At 44.6% G+C, this 20,733-nt stretch overlaps 1 protein-coding gene across 4 annotated transcripts in view; it reads left to right on the top strand.

Moving 5' to 3' along the window:
* RPGRIP1L (RPGRIP1 like) overlaps positions 1–20,733 on the top strand; it is an 827,898-nt gene that overhangs the window by 474,619 nt on the left and 332,546 nt on the right. The window lies entirely within an intron of this gene.

Genomic DNA, 20,733 nt, shown 5'->3' with positions numbered 1-20,733 from the left:
AGTGTCCCACACCCTTAACAAGGAGCTTGTGATTGGGAATATGTAGAGACTGGGGGCTCTATGTACAACGGGACATTCCCCAGTGAGGTTCCAGCAGTGCTTGATCCATGTACAGCCACAGCTTTTCGGACTCTGCCCTGGGCCACTCGACCAGGTAGCAGAGCTGGGCCACCTGGTAGTAATGAGGTAGGCTCTGCACTCCTAACCCTCTTTCAGCAGGTGGGCGCCATGTCAGCTCCTTTCACATACGGGGGTGCTTCAGATAAAGTGATGGAGCAAGGCTTGTAGGGCAGGAATCCTGCCTGTCTGAGAAGTCAAAGGAAGGGTCTGGATGAAGAACAGTGTCCCGGGGAAGATCTCCATCTTAGGGGCACTATGTGGTCCACAAAGGCAATGGTTAATGTCACGAGCGGGCCAGATTGGCTTGCACTCGCTGCAGTAGGTCTCTATGATTAAGGGTTTTCGTTTTCTCCGGTGTCAAAGCCAACTGCACTCCCAGGTAGGGGATGGAGTTTGTTGCACATTGTAGTGGATAAGCCCGGTCTAAGAAAGCTAGCATAGTTAGCCAAACTGATAAGTTAAGGGCCTGCGACTTATGGAGGTTCATGCGGAAACCTGTGGCCTCTCCGAACTCCTTCCGCTCCTCCAGGAAATGGGGCAGTCTCTACCAGGGATCGTCTTACATCACCATGACATAGTCTGCGTATAAACTAATCAGGTGTTCCTCCCCTCCAAAGAGAAATCCCTTGATTCGAGGATAGTCCCTCACCATCTGCTCGAATGGCTCTATATACAGGGCAAATAGAAGGGGTGACAAGTGGCGACCCTGCAGTGTGCCCATTCTGTAGGAAACTAACTCTGTATATACTGTAACAAAGTAAGTTATAGTGTGCACAGAATCCAGGGAATGCCCAGAGGTATAGCAGGGGCAAAATTAGGTAAGTACTAACAGCTCTCTTTGTGATAGTGTGGGCGAGCAGTTAGGCTTATTCAGAGGGTGGGTTAAGCATTTATTGTATTCACGTAATCAAGGACTGATTACACACAATCAGAGTCAGAATCCAGACCAATTAGGTAAGTGTAAAAAAGGTATACGTATGCTTAATTTTACAACCAAGTACGACTTGGCACAGGTAAGTAAAATACGCTCTCAAATGCAAGACTGTTCAAGGAAATGCAGTTGTCATTGAATTTGCAACTAGAACAGGTTTGTATCAATTTAAAATGCAGTTTGAATTACACAGTAAATACTTTCAGATTACTTTTTAGTTGCTTTTGGAATACCTTGAGTGCTGGGGGTGGTATGCCTAGATATCACACCTTAGGATCTCATACTGCAAGGTAAGTATGACTTTTTATACTTTGCAATGGAGTTCTCTTTTGTCCATACAACAACATTTTCACCGAACATTTTTAGGCCCAAAATCTCTTAACATGGGTTCCTATGGGAAAAGAGTGTTAGCGGTTTTCCAGGTAAGTACATGACTTAGGAGTGGGAGTTTTGGGGTTTCGGACCAAGGTTGCCCGAAGTCTAGATGGGCACTCAAGTTGCACAATGTGCCAATGAGGCCAAAGGGGCCTTCGGTCAGGCAGGCCACTCGGTTGTGGGAGCAAAGCTCCTGGGGTTAAGGTCAGCACAGCAGAGGCCAACGACCAGACAGGGGTGGCACACCCAGCAGCATTGGGCTGACTGGATGCAAGGTGCTAAATGGGCATCGGGCACCCTGTGATTTTAAATGGAGAAGTTCAGTTTTGCGATGTTGCTGCAGGCTTGGGCAAAGACTTCCTGAAGGTGACCATTGGCTGGAGAGGTAAATTGGGATCTTGGGGGTTCATAGACACCATTGGTTGGGCCACTCAAGGCCATGGGGTATTGGGTGCAGATGTGTCCTCTGGCGGCAGGTTTTCTTGCCACCTCCGGATCACGATTCGGGGGCACCCTTCAGGTTGAGGCTGCAGGTGTCGTCTTGAAGCTTGAGCAAGGTCAGGGATTACCAGATCCCAGGTCAGGATTGCTGCAAAGACCTCCTTGTGGTGTTGGGCCACTTGAACTCGGGCCATGGGTGTCAGGTGGAGAGTGGTACAGAATCGTGGAGTCACCAGAATCCGGATTCTGTGGTGAGCCTTTGCTTGAGTAAATCCGGTGCAGGCGGGTGACAGAGTCTGTAAGATGGTTGGAGGGCAGGTCCTCCGGGCTCTGCGGGTAGCTAGCTGCTGGACTCGCCGAGGTTCTTGCTGTAGGCAGGCAGAATATGGGACAGGCCAGTATAGCTGGGGCCAAGGCAGTCCTCTAATTCTTCCTGGGTCAGCATAGCTCTTCGGTCTTTCTTCCTGGAATCTGAGGAGGCAAGGTTCAGGGTTGCCCCTAAATATTACATTTAGGGGCGTTAAAGGGTGTGCAGGTCAGGCCCAATGGGTCCCTTTCTTAGGGGGATACACCCCCTGTTATGCCACCCTCGAGTGGGAGCGGGCAGGAGCCTCACCCTAATTGGCTGAGTCCCCCAGTCATCAAGATGGGGGCACACGTTTGCCAAACATTATTGCCTGGACAATCAAGTCCATAGGGAAAGCCTCTTCGGCCATTCAGTCCTACTGAATTTTCTGTTCTGAAAGCTTTCCGCAGTCCCTCCTCAGGGGATAGTATTCTTTGTGTATCTGTTCTAATGTAAGGAATCTGCAGCTAGATGTCTCTGTCAGATGGACAAGTTACTTACCTTCTGTAACGCCTTATCTGGTAGAGATATGATCTAGCCGCCAATTCCTTACCGACTCACTCAGCCTCCCCACACTGCGGGTCATTATTTAGTGTCAGGCCTGTTCCCCTTCAGAGCCCTAGTTGTTTTTTAACACACCATGGTCAGTTACTTCATGGCTCCGCGCTTCTTGTGTGGAAAGTCGTGAAAAGTACAGACATGCGTTTGCCGGGGCGGCACCTATATAGACGACGTGGATGTCACCACGACTAAAAACCAGACGCCTACGACGTCACACAGAGTTGACCAATGCCAGCTATCAACGTGCAGGGGTGCTGATGCCCGAAAGGTCTAAGGTAAGGAATCTACAGCTAGATCATGTTTCTACCAGATAAGTCGTTATCGAAGGTAACTTGTCCATCCTGAACATTCTTGTTCAGGGCAAACAAAATTGTGTATTGCATTCACTTACATATGTGTTCAGGCTGAAGTCCGCTGTTGTTAATATCGTTCATGGCCAATTGGGACTGGAAATTGTGACCTCAAGTGCACTGTGACACAATAATATAAATATTGACCTACACACAGAGATCGTCTGCCTCCCATGGTAGCGTTTGTACTTTTTTTGTCAAATGAGGAGAGTGCTGTCAACTTGAGCTGAGAATTTCCCAGGTTTGGCAAGTCAAGGGGTAGTGAAGTCAACCTCTAGTTTTCAGTTCACAGTGCTTTTGGTCAACCCCTTTGAAACTGTTGGAAGAAGCTCCTTTATTCATTGGCTTAATATATTGTCAGTCACATTGTGGATTCGGCCACGTGAGTATTTTAGTGTTAACTGTCATCCTACTGGCTCTCTGGATGTATGCTTCCATATCTTAAGCAGTGCATCCTTTGGAGTTAATGTGTCTTTAGCACAATGTTTGCCACATCTTGTTTACAAGCTCCAATGTAAGCAGAGCACACAAAATATAACAAAGTGTACTTTAGTTTTTGCCATGCAGACAGTGTGATTGTTTTGAAAAATAGATGCACAGTTGCCAGCTTTATCTTTTGCACACTGTTAATATAGCTGTTATTTGTTCCTGATTATTTATCAGGGTCTGCTTAAATCAACCATTTTCTCTCAACTTTGCTCAAAGGAATTCCACTGATTATACAGTAAGTGACAAAAGGGCACACTCATTCATTGTGTCTCTTCTTATTTCAGTTGATAAGCAATCATTTAATTTAAGTCAAGTTTTAGGGGTGATGAAATTCACTGATTAGTATTGTTTAAAGACTGAGCCAAATTCAAGCTTGCCGGTCCCTTAAGACAAAAATCCTTGTCTAGAGAATTGAAGTCCTTTTCATCATTTGGTGAAGCAAAAAAGGATTCTGTCATTTTTAATACCTGCCTGATGACACCTGATAGATCTGGATGAGTGAAAAAGAGAAACGACTTCTGCTAATACATGGTTGGTTTGAGGAGTATATTGTGAGTTTCTTTTCTCACTTTACAAGAATCAGTAATATTGGATCTTGAAAGAAAGAGGCAGTAGCACTAGAGGTCTTAAAAAAGTTGAACGTCTGAGCTTGTTGGGTTTAAAGAAGTCTATGAAAGATTTGTGAAATGATTGGGTAATACATTTGGATGTAGGACCATTTAACTAGTTATGAAATGGCTAGAGATACCTATTCTTCTGTAAAGAGCATTTAAAGTGATTCTGTGGTGTTGGCCTAAATGGATGGTAGTATAATGTAATCTTCAAAGTAGATTTCCTCTACTTGTAGCTGATTCCTAAATATAAAATTGATTTGGGTAAGATCCAGACTCTCCGTAAACTCTGTTTCATTTTCTTTTAAATGTTATGAATATGTCTGTTGTAAAAGAGGTTGTTTCTGTCAGACCCAGTACAAGGGACCTTAGGGCAGATGGAGTTACTGAGTCCCAGCCATGATAGTTGAGGTAGTTGGCTACTGATATCCATGTGTCCATTATACTGTAGCTCTACAAACTGTGAACACTTTCAGCACTTGACTCTCAAGATATCTAAGAATTGCAGTCACATTTTTCCCAAGGAGGTACTGTGGACGGCAAGAGCTCAGAAATCAACTGTCATCCAACAGACCTAAGCACAAAATGTCCTGCCCAGCGCTTATTTTCTATGAAAAAGAAAGTGCTTTCAATACACAGCTGGATTCTTTAGAATAACAAGGGCAGCCCTTACTCAACAAGAACTAGGGCATAAAGTATTTTTAAGGAACAATAATTTTTGTTAGTGATACCGATAGTACAAGAATACAAATGCATTTGCAATGCAATGCAATGAGTTCGAAGAGAAGCTGATTTCAAACATTCGGATGAAAAAAGAAGTGGCAACGTGGTATTGGGAAATAGTCGAGATGGAGGATGGCCCTTTCCTACTTCCAGAACTCCTGTGGGGAGAGTGCTTGCCGAAGATCGCAACAGAAGAACAATGGCAAGTAGATATGTTGATTCTCTACAAAGTGGTAAAACCTGCAAATTTAAGGAGGAATCACTTGTTTACTCTCCACAGGGCATATTGGACTCCAAAGAGACTTGCAAAATTCAAGGATGGGGGCATGGTGTTATGTCCAAAGTATAAAAGCCCAAATGAAGATGATATTCACATGTTTGTGACCTGTTCAGAGATTCAAGATTTTTGGGCAGCTGTAAGTGAAAGGTTATCAAAAATGTTGGAGCTAAATATCACGGTAAGCTCTGAACAGATCATCTCGGGCAGACTGGATATAAAAGGTAAGGGCCTTGATGATAATTCTAAGCTGTTTTTCTATGCCATTTTGATTGCTCGAAGAGAAATATGTAAACTTTGGATTTCGTCAGAGCCTCCGACAGGACTAATGTGGATTAGAGCTATGAGAGTAATAGCTAAGTTGGATATGGCTGGGCAAAATAGCAGGAAGCACCAGTTTTGGAATTTATTTTTAAATCACTATGGGTGAGGGAAATGGAAGCCAAACAACTGTTGACTTTGATGAAGGGAGAAAAATAAGGTCCAATGATTAAGTCACTTCGGAGGCTCTTGGAGGTTAATGCAACCTATATGCTTTTCTGCATCAGGTACGGCTGTGATACCTCCCACTTCTCTCAAGCCTACAGGTATGCAGTGTAAGCAGTAGGAAATAGCCTCTCATAGTTGAGTTTGGAAACCACCCAAGGGCATTACAAGATATGAAGAGGTGGGAGTGGCGTATGAGGACAAAAAAAAAAATCAAAAAAAATACAAATGCAACAATGGCCTTATATAAGTGTTCAGTTCACAACATGAATCCTAAGAGTAACCACTAGGCCTGGACCAGAGGATTCATTCTAAAAAAAAATGAATACTTGACCAGCTCAAAGGGCATCTCACTTTCACTTGTTCACTTCATAAAACAGAGGTTGCTTTCCTTGACCTTGTACTGTGTAGCCTGCAAATACACAATAGACACAAAAACATTTGAGTACAGTACCACCAAACTTCACTTCAAGACCTTTTCAGTTTGTAATTCCAAAAATGTAATTTACGTCCCTTGTAAACTGTTGAATATAGGACAAACCTCGCTACCGGTGAAGACAAGAATATGCCAGCACCGCAGTAGAATAAAATGCAAAGTAATCAACAGTCCTTCGGTAACAGATTTTTTTTTAACATATTCACACTGCGGAAGACCATGTCTGGCAAGTCATTGATATGGCGTTCATTCCAGAGAGAGGTGGTGATCTTTAATTTTATTTATTTATTTATTTTATTTACTAGAGTTTTATATAGCGCTGGCTAGACCCGGCGGTATCAGAGCCCTTTACATGAGGAAAGTTACATTGGTTACAAAAAAACATTGTTAAAAAAAAAAAAAAACATAATTTACAAGTTACATATGTTTATTAGTGGTGCGTAGAAGGGTGAGGGGGTAAAGTAAAAAAGGTAACAGGGAGGGGATACGGTGGAGAGACGAAGGAAAGTCTGCCCAATGTCCGACTGGGTAGGTGATGGCCGAGGGGGAAGTCCGCAGCCCATCTCCTCTATAGCTAACAAGGTCACTCCAATGGCAATGGTCAAAAAGCAAGGTCTCCACAGCCGGTGAAATGTTTCATTCCCTACAAATAGGCGTCGATGCTGAAACACTTGTCCAGGGCCAAAGGATCAAAAGGGTCAATAGGAAGAAAACAACAGCGGAAAAAGTGACAAGAACATATGTCCGAAGTCCGGCTGGGTAGGTAACGGCCATAGCGGTGTGCCAGAGCCAATCTCCCGATAACTGTCGGTGCAGCTCCACCGGGAATCGGCCATGAGGTTCGGGCTCCGCCGGATGAGTGAAGATCATGAAGTGACCAAAGTTTTTGAGTCCAGAGACAGGAAAGTGGAGCTGGCGAGGATGGTAGGATCGGTAAGGGTTTGTACCTTGGCTGCCATCTTATAGTCAGGCAAGTTGAGTCTGATTGGCCACTGTGATTCAGCAGCTATGCCGGCTGTGGACTGCCGTTCGGGTAAGTTTGATCCTCGTACCCTGTCTAACCGGGAGTACATGTAGAAGGCTCTCTTTATACTATGCCTTAGACTTATCTTTTTGGGTGCTTACTTAACTTGGGGCAGGCATCCTTGTGCAGTAATCTCTGTGTCCACCTCTGGGCCATGTCGGATCCCCTCTCTTGTCTCCCCCGTATGTTCAGGACCTGTTTTCTATTAAAGCATGGTCCCTTTAAACTTTTCTTGCGGGTCCTTGTGGATCTCTACCTGAAATGGGGGCACCATCGGCACTCGTTTGATTATAATCTGCACTCTTTCGAAGCTTCTTTTGTTTTATGTATTGACGGATAGTCTTACGTAATGATATCTTCCTTCTTATCCAGCCCAGAGCTCCATACACGGTTGGTGCTTTCCTGGCGGTTTTGTATCATGTGTACTATGTTATTTATCTACTCTTCTAGACACCTTCTCAAATTATTGAACCTGCGCCACAAAGAAACAAAGAAATTAAAGTGTTGGCCTCTTGAACTTCAACATCTTGGAACGCTCGCCCCCTCTTTTGGACCTCCTTATATCGTGTTCCCAGTAACGCCGGTCCATTTGACGCCTGTATTTATGTGATACTGCAGCTGTTCTTATCCTGGGTAAGTGAGGGACTTCATTCTAAATATTCCTTTTTTGATTGACGCAGAGCCTGGCGCCCCCGTTTCCGTGATATTCAGTCCTAATATATAAATATATATATTTTATTTGTTTAGGTTTTTGGGTGAAGCCCTCTGTTTTCATTAGCTTCATACCTTCCTGCATTCTTCCCAGTGACTACTCCAGGTATTTTTGCCTTTTTGAGGTGTTTATTCTTAGCTTGTCAGCATTGCTATCCTCTGTTTTTTTTCATCTACATTACATTGGTGTCTCTTGGTGAACTCTATATCTCTGCTATCGGTGTCTCCTGGTGATTGTTATATCATTCTCAGTCACGAGTACTGACTATTTGTATAACTATTCATGTTTCATAGTGTGCACGCCTCCTGTTTCATTGTAATGAAATATTTTACTTGATTCTCTCATATCCTTTCATTTTTTGTTTCCCAAACATGTGTTTTCCCTCCTATCAATCCTCTTTTGTCGGGATCACATCCTTTCTGACATTTCTTGATGTATCACATTGTGTGATATTTTCTATGTTAATACAATATTTGTTGTCCCTTTAGGCGCATCTTATCTTGTGTCTCACACACGATCTGTTTCGCCCTGAAGAAGGTGTGACCCATACCCGGGTTGGACACCGAAACGCGTGTCGGCCCTGGAGAGCCTTGTGTCTCCTTTGTTTCCACCTTCCCTTATGAGGAGAAACTGGATTATGGACTGTATCAACACTTATGAAATTGACTTCTTGATATATATATTTATTTTTTACTATCCCATGTCAATTCACTTCCGTGACGGAAGGATTGTTGCCATTGTCCTAAAATGTACAATGTGGTTTTTAAATAATTTTGAGTCTGTGGGATGTATGAGTATGGCTGGGTTTGTGGTTGTTTGTTTGAACTGAGAGAGAGAGTGTGTGTGTGGAACTGTTGAAAATGACAATGTATATGCACATAAGCGGCGTTCATTTGTGTTCACTGTACCCCTTGTTGTAAGCAGAACGTATATCGCTAAACACTGACTGTGTTATCCCGCCAGCATAGACCCATGCACACACGTACACGACAGCCATTTTAGGCACCATGGCCTCTCTGCCCGTTTGTTCCCGGCACCCCTCCCCGCGCGCACTGCTCATGCATCAGCCATAAGACCCTCTCCCTCTGCGTGACCCTGCCCTAGAAGTAACCCTCCTGCTTGACCAACACCCCCCATTTCCTCCCAAGAGCACCCTTCCCCTCAGCTGATGAGCCCCCCCCCCAACTGCACTTGGCCCTTCGACCCGGTCCCAAGTCCTAAGACCAAGCCTCGTGGATGTACACCCCCCCTTTTTCCTGCCCAGCATAACAAAACCGTGATACACCAGCCGAAGTCCCCGATCTTATCGCCTGCCCAACCTTTGATCTGATCATCCCCTCCTGCCCTCGTGTCCTGTAGGAATGTCCGGCTGAGAGATCACAATCTCTTGTTACATTCAGGAGGGGAGGATGACATCTGAGCGACTGGTATGGGAATAGGCCTGAAGCTGGGATTCCAAGCATGCCTTTTCCTACTTCAAAGCGTCTTTATTGTAATAAGGAATGTTTGTGTATCATAAACATGTGTATAAAAGACGAAGCCTCAGAGAAACTGGTGTGTGGTGGTGTGGAGGGCACCAAGAGAGAACACCTCCTGAAGACACTATGCGAGTGTCCGAAATGACAGGCTCTCCTCATGAGAAATAAAACTCTGTTCTTGTTTTCCTGCTTCCAGCGCCCGTCTCTTTATTTGGTAATTGTTCAAGATGGGAACTAAGAGGCGTCCTGCGCCAGCAGCCTGGGCATCAGGTGCGTTATGGGCTGACTTTTCCACAATTGGCGTCCCAACGCGGGGTCCATCAGCGATATAAGGTCCGGTAACAGAGGTCCAGACGATGGGGTGAACATCTAAACGATTGGAGTATACCTGCCTTGAGAGGGCCCTCGTCCAGCTGCCGATTGAATGAACTTCACTGATTCCGAACGGACCTCTCTCAAGTGACCTACTGTCCTGACTGGAATCCCACAGGAATGCTGCGGTAAAAACATGGAGAAAGAGAACGATTGGGCGCTGGAAAAGGGAAGGCGAAGAATTGCCCACACGGTCCGGTCCGGGTAAGGTTAAGTAGGACGTCTTTACGTCCGATTGGTAGGATGGCTTTATCCATCTGATTGATTGATTGATTGTACTTGAAGTATTGGTTCTCTTTGAGACATTCTCTATTTGCAAACAGCGATGAATAGGAACGTTCCTCTCTCTTTGCAAATAGTGAAGGATAGGTAATGCAGACGTTTGTCCCCCATTGTAATCCGTCATGCCTATCTTTCTCCCCACTGATTGTTTGTTATCGATTTTTATCGATTATTGCTCTTTGAGATATTCCCTGTCTACAAACAGGGAAGAATAGAAATATTCTGCCCCCTTTGCAGATAGTGAAGGATAGGTAATGCAGATTTTTGTCTCCGTTGTAATCCGTCATGCCTGTTTTTCTCCCCACTGATTGATTGATTGTCTGGACATTTATTGTTCAAGGAATAGTTCTTTTGAAGCATTTTCTGTTTGCAAATAATGTAGAAAAGAAATATTCTGTCTAATCTTTGCAAGTAGTGAAGGGTAGGTAATGCGGACCTTTGTCCCCCGTTGTAATCTCTCGGGCCTATCTACTCCCCACTGATTGGTAAACCAGTTCCACCCGGACCATTTATTAGAGGTAGGTCATCTGGCTCGACCAGAGGGCACCCCTAATAAAAAGGACATATGCAACAATAACGAAGTAATCACCGTATCCTGTTAACAGAAACTTTAGCATGAAACACGCTAGGAAAAAAAAGGGAAGAAAGAAATAAGAAAGCAAAATCAGTAGGCCACTGATGAGTTTTTTTTTGATTTCACTACAAATAAGAAAACGTTAGAAATAGCTCACGATAAAACACATGATTTCGCTAGAAATAAGAAATGTTAGAAATAAGCCCGTAATAGGAAACATGAAAATGGTGAAAGAAGCCAAGCTTGACATCGCAACGGCCACGAGGCAACCAGGCTTCGCCACCCCTCACTGCTCCAAACATGTCTGTCCCACCGCCTGCCACGCCCCAATAACGGTAACATGAGATAGACACAAATCAGCAGATACCTACCCCCTTTCTGGAAACTTCCGAAGTGCAACAGGTTCGCGGCTACGCCCATCCGGTAGACGAGATCTTCGGCACGTGTAGGGCGGGTCCTGCTGCCAGCCGTCGGCCGGAGGTCGTCGCATAAGGTGGGCCAGAAGAGGAGCCGAGGCCGACGGGATCCGGGCGTCCCCTCTTCTTTCTTCAATAATGGCTGCGACTACACGGGGGGGATGTCTTGCTCATGCCACCGACCCCCCCCTCGCATCTCCTGGTCCAGCCACGGCTTGGTAGAAGCTCCCCGTTCGGCCCTGAAGCGGCGCCTTGCAGGCCACCGGGGGGGGGATGTCTTGCCTATGCCTCCGACCCCCCCCCTCTCATCGCCTGGTCCGGCCATCATGAATATTAGCGCCGAGAAAAACGGCGTGGGGTGCGCTGGGAGGGAGAGGCGGCGCGAACGAGCCTCTCCCACCTCCCCAGGTGGAGGCCCCCAACGGCACCCCCAACGCTCCACTCACCCGACGAGGGTTCGTCCACTCGTAAAATGGCGGTCGACCCTGCAGGAGCGGGCCCGGCGTGAAGAGATGGCCCGGTTACTTGTTGATTAAGAAATGAGTCCCACAATCAAAAGTGTTCTCCTCGACTTTGAAGATTCTATAAGAGCCACGGGGGCCCCCGACCCCCGCAGGCACCCCCGATGGGGAATGACTGCCATGATTGCCCGCGGAACGATGAAAATGTAGCCGCGAGACGTCGGCGCTCCCATGCTGACGCCAGCCTCAGTTTGAATGACTAAAATCCTGCAGACTACAGTTCGGATCAGTTCCGGTGAAAACCCAGTATGACCCGGTAGGAAACAATTGTTGCCTCCCTCCCCCTTTGACTGATGGTTCATACCGCCGATCCTTTCTGTTGCCCTTTAACGGAACTTTTTGGACTGCCGAAAGAGGCTCTGGGCCAACCACGAGTAGGTGGAGATTTTGACTATGCCTGGATCTGCCTGGCTGCCCCCAAAATGGCGCTGGTACAAATGAAACTTTCAACTCCTTGTTGTACCCCGATTGCTCAGCCTTGGTGTCATGAAATATGTATGCAGTTTTTAAACACAATGAATTGATATGGGATGGGTACTGATTATGTGTTCGGACAATGAATTGAAGTGAGATGGGTACTGATTGAACATTCGGACAATGAATTGTTGTTAAGTTTTGGCGCATCATGATTATTGAAAGTTCGAATTTCAACACTTATGATACTCGCTCACACTGAAGTTTCGATATGATTTTATTGCACCTGTCGCACTTTTTATTATGAAATCAACGACCACCGACTCCATTAGGTTTTCCACTAATAAGTATCCCCACATGTACAGTTCTGGCCGGCCCACGGGGTTGTAGGCCCGTATTTATGCACCGACATTTTTATTAAAGATTTTTGGAAAAAGCAAACGTAGTTGTCACGTGTAAATTGGCAAGTTTCGAATAAATGACCACTATTTCCGATATAACTAAATTACAGGTGAAATGGCTCAGCTCGATTAGTTAAGGGTTAAAAAGTATAGTACGCAGAAATATTGCAAATATGAACGGTCCAGGTTTTTGTTGTATGTGTTTTTCATTTTTGTACAAGCCTAAAGCAACTGCTAAAGATCCTGGTATTTAGCCTATACTTTATATGCTACCTGTGTCAGGAAAGTTGCTTTAAAAATACCCCTAAGTCGCCCCGAAGGAGTGCCACCTGACCCCCCTAGTACGAACGACAAACGACCCCGTACCACTGTAGGTTATCACTTTTCCTCAAAGGAGAGCACGAGCTCGCCCCCCCACGTTGCACCGACTGCCCTTTGTTCTGACCCCCCCCCTGCGCACGATCCGTAATACCACACTTGGGCGACCTATGCTATCCACAGGCTTCCGATAATCATCTCTCCCACACTAAATGGTCCACTTGGGCTTAAACGCCAAGTTGGCAGGGACTGCGTCCAGTGGAGATAGCCCGAGTATGTAGTAAGTAAAAGCCTTTTCGAGTTTATGCGCGCTGATGTGTTTTTAAAATGCTGCCCCCGCCCCCCTTCTTTTTCCCTCTTTCTGCAGGTCACATCGGAACGTCGACTAAAGTACGAAAAGGAAAATGGTTATCTAGCGGACAAAGATGGGAAAAAGGGGTTCGATTATGGTACCTACACACGACGAGCGAACAATTGCTATTTCTCTCCCTGAACTTAGCGCTTGGGAGGACAGCCTGAAGCGGAAACTACAAAATATGACTTCGCTTGGCACCCCGAATAATACAACCAGGAGTGACGTGCACTAATGAATAAATTCCTACGTTTAACTAAATAGGGAAAGTTTAAGGAATATTCCGAGGTGAGGTTTACCCAAGTACCCTCCGCTTGGAGGACTAGGAATGTTGCCAGTGTTTAAAATCTACTACCTCCTTTTCGCACCCTCATAGACATGAAACTCAAAGCTGCCCCATTGTTCTCACAACTGACACCCACTGTTGCCTCAGCCTGGAAACACATTAGCCCGACCAGGTTAGTTCTTGACCAATTGCCAAAAGCGTAAGTGTGTGCAACCAAAGCCACCGGTGGAGGCAGCCGACGATAAACGAGAAGAAAAAGGTAAAAAGAGCTTAGGATGCTAAGGATGCGCAGCGTACAGGAAGAGATCATTTTGGCCAATAACCGTTCTATGTTTTGTCTTGGATTTTTGTATATAATACCAGTCACTGTTCTATGTTTTGTCTTGGATTTTTGTATATAATACATGTACTGTCTCCCCCGCCTGAGTTTGTGTGCACGTAATGTATGGGTCTACGTCGTCCCTCTGCCTGTGTTTCCGTATTACTTGACCCCTGCTGTTCTGTGTTGAGTGCGCACTAAATGGCCTATTATTGTACACGTCTCTCTCTTTCTCTCTCTCTCTCTCTCTCTCTCTCTCTCTCTCTCTCTCTCTCTCTCTCTCTCTCTCTCTCTCTCTCTCTCTCTCTCTCTCTCTCTCTCTCTCTCTCTCTCGTTCGTTTAGAGTGCGGACGACTCTCTCTCTCTCTCTCTCTCGTTCGTTTAGAGTGCGGACGACTCTCTCTCTCTCTCTCTGAGGGTCACCCTGTTCCCTCCTCCCTTGTGTGGTAACGTTGTGCCCCACCGGCACAAACCTAATTGGGTCTCTTCGAACACAAAGGTGTTCGGCAAAATTGACAGGAACCAAAACGATTGTAACTTGCCATATTACTACCTCTCCTTTCTGCAAAACGATAGAACCCGAGTTGGTAATGAAAGAAAGGACAGGTAAGACGACTGATGTCCCCTAATCTGGCCTTTTATAGGGGGACTATAACGTCAATGGTTGTCTGTTTTTCAGTTCGTTAGAAATGCAATGCCCAGATTGCCTCACCCCTTTGCACTTAAGTGCGGATGTCCAAAGCGTCCTCGCTTCTCCCGATTGACCCCAGCTCCCTGTCCAAAGCGTCCTCGCTTCTCCCGATTGACCCCAGCTCCATATCAGCTATCCCCGAAGCGTAATTGATGACCTTGATTAACCGTCGCTCCCCAAGAAAAGCATGTTTAACCTCTGCCCCCCTCTCATGATGATAACCCCCCTGCTTGCAAGAATTAGTCGACCCCGAAGGGAAATGTAAGATTGTCAGTACTTGGGTTAAAAAAAGGGTCGAGTCTCTACCTAAGGACTCGATTTCGAGTTTGATATAATACACTGTCGATAGGAGTCCGATTTCTCTCCACGTACGTCACGAATGAACGCCAAATAGGCTTACGAATTCAGTGGAAATGCCCTCCTACATACTCCATAAGTGATGACTTCTGACTGTGACTGATGAACCTATCCCCCACCTACTTAGGATTGGGGACGGAATTGAGATGTATAAATGTCTTCTCCTGCCAGTTTTTCTAAAACTTGTTTTGTACCCATTCAAAGATACAATCACCGGAGGAGAGGAGCTGGATGTGACGCACAGCCTGGCCACAGATCATGAAGCACGTGTGACCTCAACCAAAGGTGGAGTCGCAGAGCAACGAGACGCGGGACGAGGCACCACTCTCAAACTCGGCAGATGAAGGAATGAAGGGCTGCCTTGAAGCCCTCGATTTGCTGACCCACTCGTGCTTGAAGTCCCCGTCCCTTTTGAGACCGACTGATGGGCCTGCCTGCTCGTCGTCCTTTGCTCCTTTGGTCTCTTGGTGTGTTCAAAGATCTGATCCCACTCCGCCCTCTCTTCCCTCGATTATTCAACAACATCACCCTTTTCGCATAACTTTTGACTCAGGAAAGAAGAGCAGCATTTAGATAGAATAAGGTTTTGCCACGAAAGAAGAAAGACACGCAGGTGCCCAGCATGAGGCACCCCTAAGAAGATCAGTTAGGAAACAGGACTGTGATCTAACAGCAGAGGACTGATCGCACCCTGCAACGCGTAAGGATGAATCTGAGCTGGACCTATAGCTCCACCGCCGGTGCTCAACAGCGCCAACGAAAGAAGACGGACTCTGTTAAAAAGACATTGTGACAAAGACCCCCCCTTCCTGAACTTTCTACCCACCCCTTGACTAATTGCTTGTATCGAACTGAATTCCTCCCTCAACCATTTTTGTGTTGCTTTCAAAAATGTTTCATCGGTCACTCATGTATTTAGTTTTCCAAAAATCTCTTATAGCACTGACAAGACCCGAAGGTATCAGAGCACTTTTTACTGTATGTTGATGTCACCGGAGAGAAAGTCGGAACCTGATTCTATAATGTGTCGGAACCTTTTTCTTGATTGACCCCCGACTAAGTATTATGCCGATCACTAGACTTGTATGAATAACCCAACAAATGTAAAATCATATGTACCGCATTCCGCCAATCGTATCAACTGTATAGAAATGAACTAGCTTATGTAAAAAAAAAGCGGCGACTGTTGAAAATGACAATGTATATGCACATAAGCGGCGTTCATTTGTGTTCACTGTACCCCTTGTTGTAAGCAGAATGGATATCGCTAAACACTGACTGTGTTATCCCGCCAGCATAGACCCATGCACACACGTACACGACAGCCATTTTAGGCACCATGGCCTCTCTGCCCGTTTGTTCCCGGCACCCCTCCCCGCGCGCACTGCTCATGCATCGGCCATAAGACCCTCTCCCTCTGCGTGACCCTGCCCTAGAAGTAACCCTCCTGCTTGACCCACACCCCCCATTTCCTCCCAAGAGCACCCTTCCCCTCAGCTGATGAGCCCCCCCAACTGCACTTGGCCCTTCGACCCGGTCCCAAGTCCTAAGACCAAGCCTCGTGGATTTACACCCCCCCCTTTTTCCTGCCCAGCATAACAAAACCGTGATACACCAGCCGAAGTCCCCGATCTTATCGCCTGCCCAACCTTTGATCTGATCATCCCCTCCTGCCCTCGTGTCCTGTAGGAATGTCCGGCTGAGAGATCACAATCTCTTGTTACATTCAGGAGGGGAGGATGACATCTGAGCGACTGGTATGGGAATAGGCCTGAAGCTGGGATTCCAAGCATGCCTTTTCCTACTTCAAAGCATCTTTATTGTAATAAGGAATGTTTGTGTATCATAAACATGTGTATAAAAGACGAAGCCTCAGAGAAACTGGTGTGTGGTGGTGTGGAGGGCACCAAGAGAGAGCACCTCCTGAAGACACTATGCGAGTGTCCGAAATGACAGGCTCTCCTCATGAGAAATAAAACTCTGTTCTTGTTTTCCTGCTTCCAGCGCCCGTCTCTTTATTTGGTAATTGTTCAAGATGGGAACTAAGGGGCGTCCTGCGCCAGCAGCCTGGGCATCAGGTGCGTTATGGGCTGACTTTTCCACAGAACCACAGATGTGCTTCCATATGTATGGTTTTCATTTTGTTGTATGTCTCCCTATCAATGTGATTTGATGATATAAATAAATGCAATGTTTTCTACAGATCAGTTTTCCTACATTAACTGGGGAAGGCCTTTGTTTGTTTTTTGGGTATGTTCTAATATATCAGTGACTTCAAGGGCACTATGAGCTGTTTTCAGGCAGATCGGGTTGTTTTTTATTGTATTTTGGTTCTTTCCCCTGTCCGCTCTGACTCCCATTCGTCTCAGGGGCCCCTTTCAGCGTGAGTGGTTATATAAAATAGACAAACCACTGTGTTCTATATAAGGAGCTGGTTATAACAATGAACACATTTTCCAGCTCTGCATAATGATGAGCATATAACTACCAAATCTGTACCTTATAGTGTCAACGAAATTTCGACCACTAACATTTGTGAGGTTTCACCTGGAGTAAGGCATTGTAGGACACCCATGTATAAGATAAAAACTTTGAAAATAAAAGCTGAACATGGGTTATTTTAAATAGAGAGATTCCGCCCCAGGAATTGTGAATTAGAAGGGAATAAATACCAATAGCTGGTAGATTCAGGCAAAAGGCCTAATGGATATCTGTTTTTAAGACTCACACCAGAGTGAAGGTGATGGCTTTGGCAAAATACTGTAAAGAAAGAATAGTGTGAAATTTTACATTGAGACAGGGGCACCTCCATATGTGCTGAGCCTCTCTTCAGTAACCATTGTGCCTCAACAGCTTTGCACACTAGTATCCTGTGCAATTCATCAGTGTATTCTATGCATTTGGTTGACTCCAATTTAAGCCCCCTAAAAATAATGCTTCAGATTTCCTGCGCATCCTCTATTATGGGAAAGGAGAAAGGAAACCCACCTACAATCTTGTGTCTGATAGTTACTGTTCTATTCCAAATGTGAATCCTCCCTGGATTGGTTCAGTAGAGAATCATGGGACACCACCTGTCCTTTTTACCCACTCTGAATGGGTGAGTTGTAATACCTATTCTTACTTGTTTAGAGTTAACCCGTGGGACGGAAACACATGCTCATTTATTGGCATGACTGTGCATCAATTGTAGCCAAAAGAAAATCTAACGAAAAGTATGTGTATGTTTGTCTTTTTTGATATTCAACACTGTGCTAACAGGTGGATTGGTGCAGGTATTGTTTCCTGCATTATTACAGGTCTGACATGCCCGGCTGCCTTTGAAGACATGTTATTCTCTTTTCACATTATTCATGCAAAAGCAATACATGCTTGCTTACTCTGTGTCTGGCAAAACCCCCACAATGGTGTCTTGTCTTCAGATAAAATAGATCCCCTCTGAGAGGCAGACGAGATAAAAGATAGCTGAAGGATCAATGCCACCTCTGCCCAAGCTGTTGGGCGACTGACCTGCCTGTCCTTAATTGACCCCCCTAAGACTTATTTATTTACATAGATGTTATATAGTGCTGGTTAGACCCATAGGTATCAGAGTGCTTTACATAATAGTGAACTAGACAATAATCTTCTTGCTGAGCATACGATGCGTGACATATTAGATTCAAATCAACGCAAAATATATACAGGGAAATAAAGTTAGGCAATGTGGTTGGTTAATCATATGTGGTCAATTAGTACAGTATAAGTTAAGGGAGAGAAAGACATTCGAGAAAAACAAAACAAAATGACCGGATGTCACAGGCTGTTTCTAGTCTTTAGAAAGAGAGAATATTTAAGAATAGTTCAGTTTGCTCCTGTATTAAAGTATTTGTGGAGTAGAAGGAGTTTCAGGTCTCTTTTGAAGCAGGAGAAGGAGGGGTTGCATCGAAGATCTTTGGGGAGAGAGTTCAGTATGCTGGGTGCGTTTCCAGAAAAAGGGCAAGTTTCCCTTTTTAGTTTGGGAGGAACTAGGAGAAGTGTGTTGGAACTTCTCAGCGTTCTGGGTCTTCCTGCTTTTGTTATTTTGTTTTTTAAATAGTCGGGGTATGAGAATGAAGGACTTTGTGGGTGATACGGGCAGTCTTATAAGTACATCTTCCTTCAATGGGATGCCAGTTGAGGATCTTGAGGGCAGGTGAGTCGCATTGAATTACATGACATTTGCTATTTAATAGCTAAGTGTGACAAGTTGGGTTCAATCAAGCGTAAATCTTCTGCACCTAGGAATAAAACTCCCTCCACTGTGACCGAACTAGTCAAGTTGGTCTTGAAAACCTGAATTACTAGTTGTTTACTTAATGTATATATTCGTTTTTTTTAAGTAACAAAGTATTGAAATATATGGGCTGAACTATGTGTTTCTGAGCAAAGTTGTATTTTGTCTGCTGTAGGTGCCAAGATGGATATTAAAAGGAAATGTTGTGACAATTCGATTCACTGCCATTTTTAGCTATGCCTTTTTATTTTCCCTGCCAATTATTAACTACTGCCTGTGTCTAAGTTACTGAAATTCGTGAACTATAATTTTGTTTCAAATACTAAATGACCTCCTAAGTATTCCTGTTAAGATTAACTTGAAGTATTAGTGGAGACCACCAACATCAGTGTACTATGGGAAAAGGAAAGATAAGGCATAATGTGCTGTGCCGTGCATAGAGGAAAAATGTATTTTTACACCAATGTCCTGATAGGTTGCCCTATGAACATGTCAAAGTTGAGAATAACCCGAGCATTGTTTTTATTACAAGTCTGTTTTATTTTGGAACAAAACCCCTGGGAGGGGACAAAAACACAGCGTTAAGCCCACAACCTCTATCCGAGGCCGGCCGCGAAGAATGCGCAACAGAATTCGTTAAGTCAGAGTAATTAAAACAGCGCCTTGCCTACAACCCCGAGGGGCTGGCCGCGTGGCTGAGAAGAAGCTGTTGAAGTTGTTCAGCGCTGAGAGAACCCCAATTACAGTACAGGGGGAGTAAATAAGAGAGCAACCGAACATTGTTTTGAACAAAAGAGGAATTTTAGAGTGATTTGTTGAGTAGTGGTGGGTGAAAGCAACAAGTCTTTGCTTGGTCTATGCACTGTTTGGCAGCACCCATTTAGAAATTAAACAGCTTTTTACAGACAGCAGTTACTCTTGAAGTTCATTAAAGATTTTTCTTTAATCCTGTAAAAGTGGGTGTTATGAGCATAGGTTTGTAAGGCAACATGAAATTTAATCAGTAGTAACAAATGCAGGGCCATGAAGATGCTGAAACATGTGGGAAGGCACTTCAGGTTACCGCCCAACAGTATCACTCAACTGATTTTGAGCAATAATGCATTGCAGAAAAAACTTAGAACTTTTGACACTAACTTTTGCAGGTTGTTTCTAAGCACAAAAAATATAGAAGATCTTGTGTAGACAAAATTCTTAACCTTTATTCCTTATTTACTTGTGCAAAACTTAAACCTGTGGTGAGATTGTTTGTTTCAGTGTGATAGGGTGATTACTTTATCAGCAAGCATTGTTGACTAAAAGGGTTTTTATTTGGTCACAAACCCTTGTCTACATCCAATATCATAGAAGAAATGAATTGAAGATACTCCAGATAAGATTATTATAAGCTGCACTGCTGCCTTGTCCATTACTTTGGAAATGCCAGAGAGTCAGACGCGGGTCAGTATTTACATTTTATAGATAAGTCATCGCCATCTTTCAAATTGGAGGGAATCATTATCTCACAGAAAAAATGTTAATCATTAATATTTCACTGGGAGTGAAGCTGTGTCCGATGTCTTACCATCTATGTAAAAGGTGCCTCGGCGTTCAAATCAGTAGGTTTCAATTGTAACGGTGGGATTATCAAACTCTCCTATTGCACTAGTTGTTTGAAGAATAAAGGAACATTTGAAGATGATAGTAGTCTTGCACTCAATCATGGAGAGGTATGTCGCGAATCTACAATTTAATATATTTTTTTATGTAGGTAGGTCTTTTGTTAATTTAACAAATGCTTTACTTGTATGTTTGACGATGCTTATCACATAGGAT

The sequence above is a fragment of the Lissotriton helveticus genome, chromosome 12, assembly GCF_964261635.1.
Source record: "Lissotriton helveticus chromosome 12, aLisHel1.1, whole genome shotgun sequence".
Taxonomy (NCBI): Eukaryota; Metazoa; Chordata; class Amphibia; order Caudata; family Salamandridae; genus Lissotriton; species Lissotriton helveticus.
Note: the sequence above shows the minus strand (reverse complement) of the source record. Positions and strands in the feature narration are given on the sequence as shown.